The sequence below is a fragment of the Homalodisca vitripennis genome, chromosome 5 (genome assembly GCF_021130785.1).
Source record: "Homalodisca vitripennis isolate AUS2020 chromosome 5, UT_GWSS_2.1, whole genome shotgun sequence".
Taxonomy (NCBI): domain Eukaryota; kingdom Metazoa; phylum Arthropoda; class Insecta; order Hemiptera; family Cicadellidae; genus Homalodisca; species Homalodisca vitripennis.
The window spans coordinates 138,633,720-138,646,443 of record NC_060211.1 but is presented as its reverse complement, the minus strand read 5'-3'; positions in this window follow the sequence as shown (position 1 = coordinate 138,646,443).

The following is a 12,724-nucleotide window of genomic DNA, read 5'->3' as shown; positions in this document are numbered from 1 at the left end:
GTTATAATACCAAAATCTTGCAAAAGGCTAGAAGCAATAGCAGCTGTTGCTCTATCAGAAACTCCAAAACGATCACTTGTTAGCACAGTATTAGTCAATTTAACTCGCATCTGCCATGGTGTCTTTACAACAGGTTGAAACTCTTCATCGCTACTATCCTCATTTCTATTTATTTCAGTTGAGTCAAAGTCTTCTATTTGTGTAGGTTCCATAGTTTTTGAGCACGATGGCTGTGACAATGAGTCAACGTTCGACTGACATCTGCTGTACTCAGTGTTTTTTTCTTTTTTGTCTTTGAATAATTTTTTTTGACTCCTTCACATCTACGTTACCAATTTTGCCTAAACTATGTTTTCTTTGAAGGTACAAAAACTTAAGTTCAATGACTGGTACTTTTTTTGACTTCTCACATGTACAAAACAATCGATACCGGACACTCACACAAGTCAACGGCCTTTCGGCAATTGCAATCTAATGTTATTGTGCATTTGCATGCGGAGATATCAAACAGTCGCAAAGACTTTTGCTTGAATTCTTCAACTTTTTTTTGAACGAGTCTTTTTTCCTTATCTCGTTTGTAGGACTTCATAAGACCTCTGTAACTGTTATTGTAGGCATTGATCATTTGAACAATTCTGTAAAGGGAGACTGTTGGTATTGAGGATTTATCAAATAATTGCTTAACTTTCGGTGCAACAATATTAGAAATTTGTGAAAAACTGTTGTTGTTCAAACAATTTGTTGTTGGTTTCCACAGCTAAATTGTAATGTTCAAGAAAGAAGCACTTTAAAACGTCTTCATAGGAAGGCAGTTTACTTACAGGTAGTTCCTTTGGGTAACCGAATATCGGACAATAAAATTCACTACGCGTAATTTTCTTGGACAAAGCCATGACACTCAACACACACTCAACTAAGTAACACAAAAGAAGCTTTGACACTGACAAAAGCTGCCGAGTCACTGACGCGAGCTCACAAAATGGCGAAGCAAGCGTACACAACGCAAGGAATTGTGGGTTGGGTACGAGTGGTGGGGGACACGGTACAGTCACATACAAAACGAATCATTCCGCGCGGGACGGCAGTGTTGTAAACTGCGCCTTTTAGCGTAATTATCCGTTATTTAAAGCTGTTTGCGCTACCGTAAACATTGTTTTTTTAACTGGTTCATTGTGTATTTCTGTTTTCTAAGTCAAATTATACAGTTTTTTTCACTATAGCGATTGATTATTTAAAGTTTTTACACCGGAGAAAAAATTATAAAAATACGAACTATTTTAATTGCATTGCGCTACCGTGATATTGAAAAAATAATTTTTTTCCCAGTTGCATTTTATTTATGAAGTATATATGCAAGTTTTCCGCGGTATAGCACTTGAAAAAAAAATAATTTTTTTTTTTCAGCCCACCCTAGTGAATATGAAAGAACTTTAGTGAACGGTGAAACACAAACGTGTCCAATGCACTTTACTATAAAAGCAGACGAAATCTTTGACGTAAACGACTTAATTACTAAGCAATTTAATAAATTATCGCATCGAGAACAGACAAATCATCCAAATAGAGGTTCTGGATGGACATTTAAAAGCTGCAAACAACTAGTTTTGAGCCTCAATAAACACGAATTTATGAACGCACGATCATATATCAATTTACCACAAGAAAATCAAGGTAAAAAAAGCTTGTGTAAATATCAAAAATTAAGATGATTTCTGTTTTATTTACTCTATCCGATGTGCTATTGAAAAAACCAAAAATTTTCATCCTGAATGAGCAAAGCAATATGAAAAATCTGTAAATGACGAGATATTTTCGGGATTTGAATATCCAATGTCTTTAAAAGATATGCAATTATTTGAGAAACAAAGTTACAATTCCAAGTACAAATATCCAAAAATGTCTATCAATGTCTACAGTTTTGATGAAAGTATTAAGGTTGTTCCGTTACAAATTTCTGAAAAATATGATGCAGAATTAAATATTGATCTACTGTATGTAAAACAAGAAGACAAATCTCATTTTGTTTTTCATAACCGATTTAAGTAGGTTAGTGAGTTCTCAAACATCCAAACATGGACATAAAAATTTTCTATGTAGAAGATGTTTAAGCCATTTCTACAAATCTGGAGATTTAACAGATCATTTAGAAATTTTGCAAAGCAACATGAAGTTTGTAAACCAATTATGCCATTTCCAGGTCAAACAACATCATTTACTAATTATCAAAAGAAATTTTCTCATCCTTACGTTAATTATATGGATTTTGAAAGCATATTAGAGAAGATTCCAACATGCAAAAACAATTCGCAAAAATCGACTACAACCAAGATTCAGAAGCATATTCCTTATGGTTTTACTCTATATTTAGTGTCGAATGTGACCAATCGCATGTACAAACCTATATGTTATAGAGCAAAAAATGAAGACGATTTGCCTAATGTTCCTGCAAAATTGTTTGAAGAGCTAAATAAAATATCAAAATACATAGCTACAAAATATAATTCTAAGAACAAAAAATCTATGAAATTGACTGAAGAAGAAGAAATTTCGTATCAAAATTCTAACATATGCCATATTTGTGAATGGTCTGCTTATGATGTTGAGTCAATTCAATATGGTTTTACTCCTGATAATTGGAAAGATAAGAGTTATAATAAAGTAAGAGATCATTGTCATTTAACCAGCAAATTTCGTGGTGCTACTCATAGAATTTGTAATCTGAATTTGAAATTTCCCCAGAACATCCCAGTTTTCTGTCAAAATATGTCAAATTACGATACTCATTTGTACATAAAAGAATTAGCTAAACAATATGGAAATGTTGATTTGATCGCAAACACAGATGAAAAATATATAAATTATTCAGTAAATTCAGGATATGGGTATGAGTTTGAAGATGATAAACCAAGAAAGTTCATCAAGTTTTCATTCGTAGATACGTTCAGATTTATGGCATCATCTATTGAAAAATTAGCTAAAAATCTAAAGAAAGAAAACTTCAAACATACAAATCATTTTATACAAGATGGACGAATATTAAACGCAATCCTAGAAAGACAACCAAATGACAAAGAAGAAATATTTAAAATTATATCTGGAAAAGGAATATTCCCCTATGAATTTATCGATAGTATTGAAAAACTTGATTACACAGAAGAGCTGAAAATTTAAGATTTCTATTCACTTTTGACAGATGAGAGCATATCTGAGAAAGATTATCAACACTACTTGAGCGTTTGGAACAAATTAAAAGAGAAAAATCTTGGAAATTACCGTGATTTGTACAATATCCAAGATGTACTATTGCTCGCTGATATATTTGAAAATTTCAGAAAAATTTGTCTAAATTGTTACAAACTTGATCCAGCTCATTATCTAACTGCTCCAAGTCTCGCATGGGATGCTATGTTAAAATTAAAGAAAATAGAATTACAATTGATTAGTGATTATAATATGTATTAGATGATTGAAAAAGGTATTCGTGGAGGCATTTCTCAATGTATTAAAACGATATGTTTAAAGCAAATAACAAAATATTTGAAAGATTTCGATAAGACAAAGCCCGAAAACTATTTACTTTATGTCGTTGCAAACAACCTTTATGGTTATGGTCTTATGCAAAAACTGCCGTTTAGTGATATCAAGTGGATGAATCCTAAAACATATACAAAAGAAGAGTGGCAAGAAACAATTTTGGAACTCACTGGCGAAGAAGATTATGGCTATGTTCTCGAAGTTGATCTAGGATATCCAACAAATTTACATGAACATCACAAGGATTTGCCTCTTGCTCCCGAACATTATAAAAAACAAACTTTGCACAACTTTAACTGGATAAAACTGAATACGTTGTTCATTCAAGAAATTTGAAATTTTACCTCGAACAAGGGATGGTGTTGAAACATGTGAATAGAGTTATAGCATTCGAAGCCTTTTATGAAAAAGTACATTGATTTTAACACAAACATGAGAACCAAAGCTACAAGTGACTTTGAGAAAGATTTTTACAAGCTGATGAACAACTCTGTTTTTGGAAAATCTATGGAAAATGTGCGAAATAGATGCGATATCAAACTAGGAAATGAAGAATTTTCAATGAAACAAGCTAAGAAAACAAATTTCAAATGTTTCAATATCTTTGACGATAACTGTATAGCGAGTCACATGTACAAACAAAAGGTTAAATTTAACAAACCGATCTACATAGGATTTTCAGTTCTTGACCTATCAAAATTGTTAATGTATGAGTTTTATTACGATAAATTAAAGAAGTTTGACCCAGATTTGAATCTGTGTTACATGGATACAGACAGTTATTTCCTAGAATTGAAACGAGATCCTTTTAAAATTATTAAAGAAAATATAGATGACTTTGATACGAGCGATTATCCAAAAGATCACGAATGTTTAACTACTAAAAATAAGAAGGTAATAGGGAAATTCAAAGATGAGTTAAATAGCGAAGTTTTAGAAGAATTTTGTGGATTGAGATCGAAAATGTACTCGTAACAAATATCTAGACAAAAATCCAGTAAGATGTAAAGGAATTAAGAGAAGCGTTGTAAATAAAACAATAAATATCGAAAACTTGAAGAAATGTTTGTTCGAAGATAAAGATGAATTTAGGGAGATGACAGTGATCAAAAGCTACAAACATGAGTTGTACACAGTTACCATAAACAAGCTGGCACTGAACGCTAAAGATGATAAGAGAATTGTCCTAGAAAATAAGATCGATACAGTACCGTATGGCTATAAAAATGAAGCGAAATCTGATATATTAGACGAATTAAATAAACTTGGAAACTTTGAAAATTGAGAAATAACCGGAAGGTTTTACGAATATGAATTGAGAAAGTCAAAGCTGTAATTTTTTCTATATAAATGGAGGCCCAAAAGAAATGTTCCATGTGTCAAGAATTTAAAGATTTATCAAAGTTTTGTCAAGATAAGACTAGAAAAGATGGATTATACTATCATTGTAAGGATTGTAATAAGAAATATAGAAAAGAATTATTTAATAAAATGGAAAAATTAACTTTAGAAGAGAAAGAATGCACACGGTGTAAAAAAGTTAAGAATATTTCAGAATTTTATAATCTCCATTATATTAAAGACAACAAACAAGCATATTGTAAAGATTGTGCAAAACAAATCTTTTGCTAGACCAATTCATTGCGTATCCGGAAGAGAAATTCAACATTTCTATAGTCTTAAAAGACATTTACAAACAAAATATCATAATTAGAATGTTTAGTACAATTTAGAAACATTTTCATCATTTAATTTTAGATATTCTATAAATTAGTCGAGATTCTGCCATATTTGTAGTAAAATGATTTCCGTTGTATAAAATATTCAAAGATTCTTTCATTTGTTTGTAGAGATTTATACTATTTGGATCTCCATATCTTAATAAAATTTCCATTTCTGGGTAATCAATTTCAAGTTCTTTCAATCTTTGCGGTATTTCTTTCTTTTGAGCTCTAATAACATAATAAGGATATTCCCACATGTGATTCTTTTTAATTAATACAAAAACATGGTGTTTTTTCTTATCAAAATCTTTACAAACAAGGTCTGGTTTCATTAAGTCAATTTTTACACTTTGTTTTGCGATTATTTCCGTTTTTATTTCATTTTTAATTTTCAGGTGTTTAACTTCGTCCTCTAAATATTTAATCTTGTTTTCAAGTTTGTACTCACCAAATTTTCTAATGGAGGGTAATACTTCTTCTAAAACCCAGTCTTGAAATAATTCTGCTTTCTTCATTTTAGATTTTAATATTAAAGAATATATTCCTGGTTCATTAATGAAAATAGTGTTTTCTTGAAAATTTGAATGTAGGAACGATTCGTTACCCCCTTTGTTTGTAAATGTTTTTCTGTACTTTTCTTTAACATGGTCTCAATAATAGCTTTATTCGTATTTTTAAATTCTAATATTTCTGCTACATCTTTTGCTTTGAACCAAAATTCATTATTATCATCCACAATTGTAAAAGATATGTTTGTTTTCAAATCTAAGTTGATTATTGAGTAGGTCTACAACTGACTCCATTTACACTAGAAAAGAAATTTAACTAGTAATTTTTATTTCGAGAATAAAGGCCAGATTCATTGATAAAAAACAGTGTCAGGATGAAGATTGTTAAGGGGCCATTCGAATAGCCCCTTGTTTTTTAAGTAAAAATGTTGAATTTTGTCATCATCATCAACTAATTTTTATTCCTTTTTTAATCTTAAATATATTGTTGTTTTACTCTCATTATTTAATAAATTTCCCTCAGAGTCTTGTATAGTTAGAAAGATTTTTTGAATTCTTTTAATATTTTTTCTAATTGGAATATAATCGATTTCATTCGGTTTTTTCACTGATTTTTGATCCATAAGCAACATTTGGGAAAAATGTGTTCAAAATTTCAGATTCTTTGTGAAGATGTTCGGTATGATTTTCAAAACTAGGTTCAACGAGATTGCAGTGCACTTCAATTACATCAAACGGTCTAAATTTTGGCGTTTTATTTCCTAAATATACCTGATTTGGCTCAATAGTTTCTTGAACAAACCCTAACAAATCTACAATAATTGCTGAAAACATTATTCTTACTGGTGATTTTATTTGAATTTTATTAGAGAGATAATTTTTTTGCATTTCAAACTTGTTTTCGTCAAAGTTTAAAGATTTATCTGATTGTTTGAATGTTTTAAAATAATTTTTAAGAGAATTGATCGAAAGTATAATATCCTTTGTTTAAACCATAAATATTTTGTTATGTTCTTCTCACTAAATCATATACAATAAGGAGAACTTCCACTAATTTATATTACAAAATTGTCAGAATAAAAAACCGCTTAAACCGATAAAATAATTTGATTCTTCCTCTAAATGAATAGGAAGTTTAAAACTAATTTAGAGCTTTCTAAAGTCAACTTGAACAGCTTCATTTTCGCTATTTAAATGGAGAAATTTTTAAAGCAAAAAGATCAGATAAAACTTCAAAACGTTTGAAGAAAATAAGAAAGATCAACCAATCAGATTGTTAATTGTTGGTTCAAGTGGATGTGGAAAAACAACTTTATTATTGAATTTTATCTACAATAGGTTGATTCCTTATTCCAATTTGTATGTTTTTAGTAAATTTTTAGAACAAGACGCATACAAAAAATTACAACAAAGATTCAAAAATATTGAGAAGAACTTAAGCAAAGAAATATCACATTTTTATAATGCTTCTGAGGACATAGTTCCGTTAAGCGAATATAAACCTAATTCTTTAAATCGTTTTGATGATTGTATTTTGGAAAATCAAGATGTTATTAAGGAATATTTCGTAATGGTCTCGTCACAAAAACATATCTTGTATCTATCTTTTCCAATGCTTTTCAAAGGTGGATAAACAAGTTATTAGAAATAATTTGAATATGTTGTGTGTTTTTAAGCAAGATGATCACTATTCGAGAAATATTTACAACAATTATGTGGGGATCTGATATGAGTTTTAACCACTTTAATGAATTATGTGATAAAATTTGGAAAGAAGACTATGGATTTTTAACTATTAATCTAACTTTGAAGCCTAAAAATGGTAAATATATGAATAAATTTTCTAATATAAATGCTGCTCAGTGGTATGACAAATCTACTTGATAAAATATTTGTTACAATTATTTTTACATTATCTTTACTTTTTATTTACATTATGGAAACAACTGAAAAACGGTAAATCTTTTCACGTTTACGTTCCACGTTTCACGTTCACGTTCCACGTTCACGTTTTTACGTTCCACGTTCATGTTTTACGTTCCACGTTTTTACGTCCCACGTTCACGTTTTTACGTTCCACGTTCACGTTTTTACGTTCCACGTTCACGTTTTTACGTTCCTCGTTCACGTTTTTACGTTCCAAGTTTTTACGTTCCACATTCACGTTTTTACTTTCCACGTTCACGTTTTACGTTCCACGTTTTTACGTTCCACGTTTTTTACGTTCCACGTTTTTACGTTCCACGTTTTTACGTTCCACGTTCACGTTTTTACGTTCCACGTTCACGTTTTACGTTCCACGTTCACGTTTCAAAATTTTTCTAATTAAATGGTGAACGTAACTTCTGAAGAAGCGAAAAAACTTGATCAAATCGAAAAGAAATTAATCAAAGAATTTAAAGAACAGATTCGAATTGATGAAAAAGAACAATAATTTATTCAAAAAATTAATCAACCTGTAACTTCTGCAATTAAAAATGTTGAAGGTAAAATTGAAAACGTTTTAAGTGATAATCAAAATTTGATGAATTTGGTTCCAGTTGTACGACAATTTGCTGATATTTCGATTCCAGAATCTGAAGTGGAAGAGTTTGAATTGCCAAAATTACCATCTTCAACACCTCGAATCATTGAAGAATCTACAATAGTTGAACCAATAAGTCCTAGAACAATGGATATAACAGTTGGTCCAATCGGTAGAAAGTTTTCTTCCTAGAGTAAAAGATGATAAATTTGGTTTGTATTGGGATAAAAAAAAGAATAGTTTTATGATTGGAAATTTGCCCGTGAATTTTGAACATAATGATATCATTATTAATGAAAAAACATATGAAGGAACTCAAGTTTTATGGAGATTATTAACAGACTATGACGCTCCAAAAGATAATTTATATTCTGAAGAAGATTTGAAAAAGTACACAGAAATTTTATGGGAATCTGACTCAATTTACAAAAATAATGATCTATCTACTAAGAAGCCTAAGTCAAGTAGGGGTAAAAAATATATGAAATTAATTAAACCAATTTAGGAAAAACGAATCGAAGGATCAGGTGTAAGAAAATACAGTGATAATAAGATTGAATACAGATATATCGACGATTTGACAATACTCGATGGAATTATTAATTATATTTATGCTCAAGAAAAGGCTGGAAAAAAACAATTTTTTGAACGAAAAGAAAGCGATTAAAGATTTTATTTTGAACAAAACTTGATGAGGTGATTGAAAAACCTGATGGAATTAAATATTTAAAATGAATTTTGCCGGCAATAAGTTAATCTATGATTGAGGGTAGCGGACTTTTGAATGATTTTATCAACAATTTACCTTTTGAATTACACGTACCAACTTATCAGTATCTGGGGCCTGGCAAAAAACTCGAAAAAAGACTAAAAAGAGGAGATCCTGGTGTGAATAAATTAGATCAAGCTGCTATGGAACACGATATTTTTATGCAAAAAATAGAGACACAAATTCCAGACATATAGCAGATAAAATTTTGCAAGATAAGGCAATGGATAGATTTTTATCAAAAGATGCTAATTTAGGTGAAAGATTTGTTGCGCTTCCAACAGCTGGAGCAATGTTTTTGAAGAGAAAACTAAGAATGGGAATCGAAGAGAACTTGAAATTTTAACTATATAAATGGAGGTGAACGTAAATTTCAGTAAAAATCAGAAAGAAAAAATAAAATCCGCTTTTAAGAAAAAAATACCCGTTAGTATTCAATTTAAAATAGATCAACAAAAAAATGGCGAAGATAAGATATTTTTAACAAATAGACAATACAGTAAACTCGAAGACATAAGAAAATCAATAAAGGAACCAGAATAGAATTTTCTTATAATCAGTTGAAAGAACTTAAAAATGGTGGACTTTTGAAAGATTTATTAGATTTTGGAGAAAATATTCCAGTTGTTAAAAATGTTGTTCCTTATGTTCGTAAAGCTGCTCCAATCGTTAAAAAAGATGTGATTCCTATTGTTCGAAAGATTTTAAATTGGTTAGATAAAGAGTTGGAAGATGTTACAGGATCTGGATTAGATGAAAAAACTTTTGAATTACGTGAAATCAAACAATGAAAAAAAAATTTAAACCTTTAAACATTCGGAGAATTGGAAGAAATCTGCAAAAATATTAAACATTTTAGAGGAATCTTCATGAGAGATACATTACCTGAAAAAGTTAAGAAATTTGAATGTGGAATTGTGAATTTAGACTCGATTATGGGAAGTGGAACGCATTGGATTTGTAATAATAAAAATGATAAGAATGCATGTTATTTTGATTCGTATGGAAGAATTGAGGACAAACCACCTATAGAATTGATTAAATATTTGAAAAAATCAAGCGTCTACTACAATGATTCTCAGATTCAAGATTATAAAGATCCCCCAATTTGTGGTCATTTATGTGTTTTTGTTTTGAATGAGTTGAGTGATGGTAAAGATTTTAAAGAAGTTGTCAACAAATTATTAATTAATAAATATGGATTCACAAAATATTTTTGACGTATTTGGAACACAAACTAAAACAGAAATTATTCAAAATGTAGATAGTTTGAGAAATGAGTTTGATAACAAGTTAGAAAATTTATTACAAAACCTTCCAGATTCAGATATGTTTGCTGTCGAGATTGAAGATTTTAAAGCAGAATATGATAAAAAAAACTTGCAAATTTCATGAGTTCAAAAGAAGTTGCTGATAAAATAAAAATATTGGAAAAATAATTTAAAGATGGTGCAAAAAAATTAATTACCAATTTAATGTCTCATATCGATAAAGCTGATAAAATTACTGAAGCGATCCAAGTTGAAAAGAATTATTTAAGTTTGGATAATAAAAAAAGAATTGTCGGTGTTCGACCTGGTATTGACAAACATGATGTTGTTGTTAAAGAACAAATTTTGAAACTTCTAAAATTATCTGAAAACATCGATATTGTTGATTTACATAATCCGAATGTTAAAATGCCTTAGATTTTAAAGGAAAAAGACTTAGCAGCGTTAGTAAGGGAATTTATCCGTTTGATGTTATTGTAATGATTCAATTCGAAGATCATATTAAAATGTTTGATGAACTAAAACAAAATTACGAGAATCATAAACAGCATGTTGAAGAAAGAAGTAAAAGATCAGTAGACGATGTTGGTGAAATTGCTGAAAAAGTTATAGAATTTGAGCAATATTATAATTCATTTACAGATTCTGTTAATGAGCAGTTGAGAGAAATTGCGCAAAGTTATCACACATATGAAGATAAAGTTAAAGAACTAGTTCGAAAAATTCAGGAAGATTTTCATACATATCAAGATAATGTTCGTGATAAAATAAAAAGTAATGGTGAATTACTTGAAGGAATAGATGATAAACTCGATAAAGTAAATAAACTAGAAGAAAACTTTAATAAATTTAAAGAAGATGTTAATAAAACTTTTGAAAATATTGATAACAGATTTAATGCAGATGATTGTGAAAGGACTCTTCTCTGCTGACTCAAAGAAGGGGCTGTTTCGAAGCCTTTTCGGATCTTTTCAAATTGAAACCTTCTGTTATCTACTCCGTTGGGCTGTGTCCTCTTTAAGAAACTCTGGTGGTTTGGACTTTGGTTGGCTTTCCCTTCCCTTACTAAAGACGAAGCTGTCTCTAACAAAAGAGTAAAAGACTGTAGCGGAGACTTGAGTAACTCTTTCTTCGTTAGAACCCTCTTTCAACCGGCTAGATAAACTCCATGTAGTGTACCTCCTGAACTTTCGACCCCTCTTTAGAAGCTACATTTTAACCAGATTTAACCGCGATTAGTTTACGTGTATAAGAGCTATTAAATCTCAATAATTTAATTAATATACACCTAGTTACCACGTAAATAATTTATAACACAGACGTTTTCAATTCATTTGGTTTCCATGAAAACATACAAATATTATTGTTTTTAAATTATTGAATATAAATTTACTTGTGATACAGAAAAAAAAAATTATTAAACTTGTATGCCTCCCTGAATCGTTTCAAAACGATTTAGATCCAGGAACTCAATAATTTTAGTGGTTATTATGGTTTAATTAGAAGATCACGTTTATGCAGCCGGATTTTTTTTACACAAAATTTCTAAATAGAGGGCCATTATTATGTAATCATTTGTAAAAACTAACTCGAAAACATATAAATAAAACACTTTGATGTGTGGAATCAGCAAAGATTCACAGCTTGGATTTAAATCGCTTTATTAGAGAACTGTTTCTTGAAAAATGTTCTGTTATCGGGCGGTAACTTTGCTTGCCCGCTGCACAGTCCTTGTCTCCGCCGATATTATTCTGGTTGCTTTAATTCTAAAGTTGACTCGCCTCGATTCAGTCTAGACGTCTAAAGACAACATCTCAATAGGAGCAACGTTTGGAGAAATCGTATACACATTTAGTATAGAAACAGTTAACATTTGCAAAAAGAAAAGCACATATCTATTATGAATGCTGCATTGTTTTCAATATAACAAAATACTAATAAACGATATATCTTAAGACTGGATTCCATTATCCAATGTAGCACAGGATCTAATGGCCCTAAATTTGCCCTTTTGTATATTATGGATATGATGCAAACAAAGTCATTTGATTTGATATCCTAAACTGGTAAATTTAAAAAAAATAGTGAAACAATTTTTACTTTAATTGTAAAAAAGTTTTAGTGGATAAAAGCAGTGTTGAAGGATATGCTAGATGATGGGTTTCTCGTTAAGTATTTTTCATGTGACCCTCAACATCTTGAAGCTGAAATGAGTTCCAATCTATAAAAAACGCAACAGATTAATATAATAATAATTTATGCTATAGTTTGTTTTTGTACGTATAACATGATAAAAGGGCTTGGGTTGTTTGAAAACAAGATATCAAACACCATGGAAGGTGTTTTCGTTCTTATATAATCAATATCATTGACCTCGGTTGGTCAAAAATATA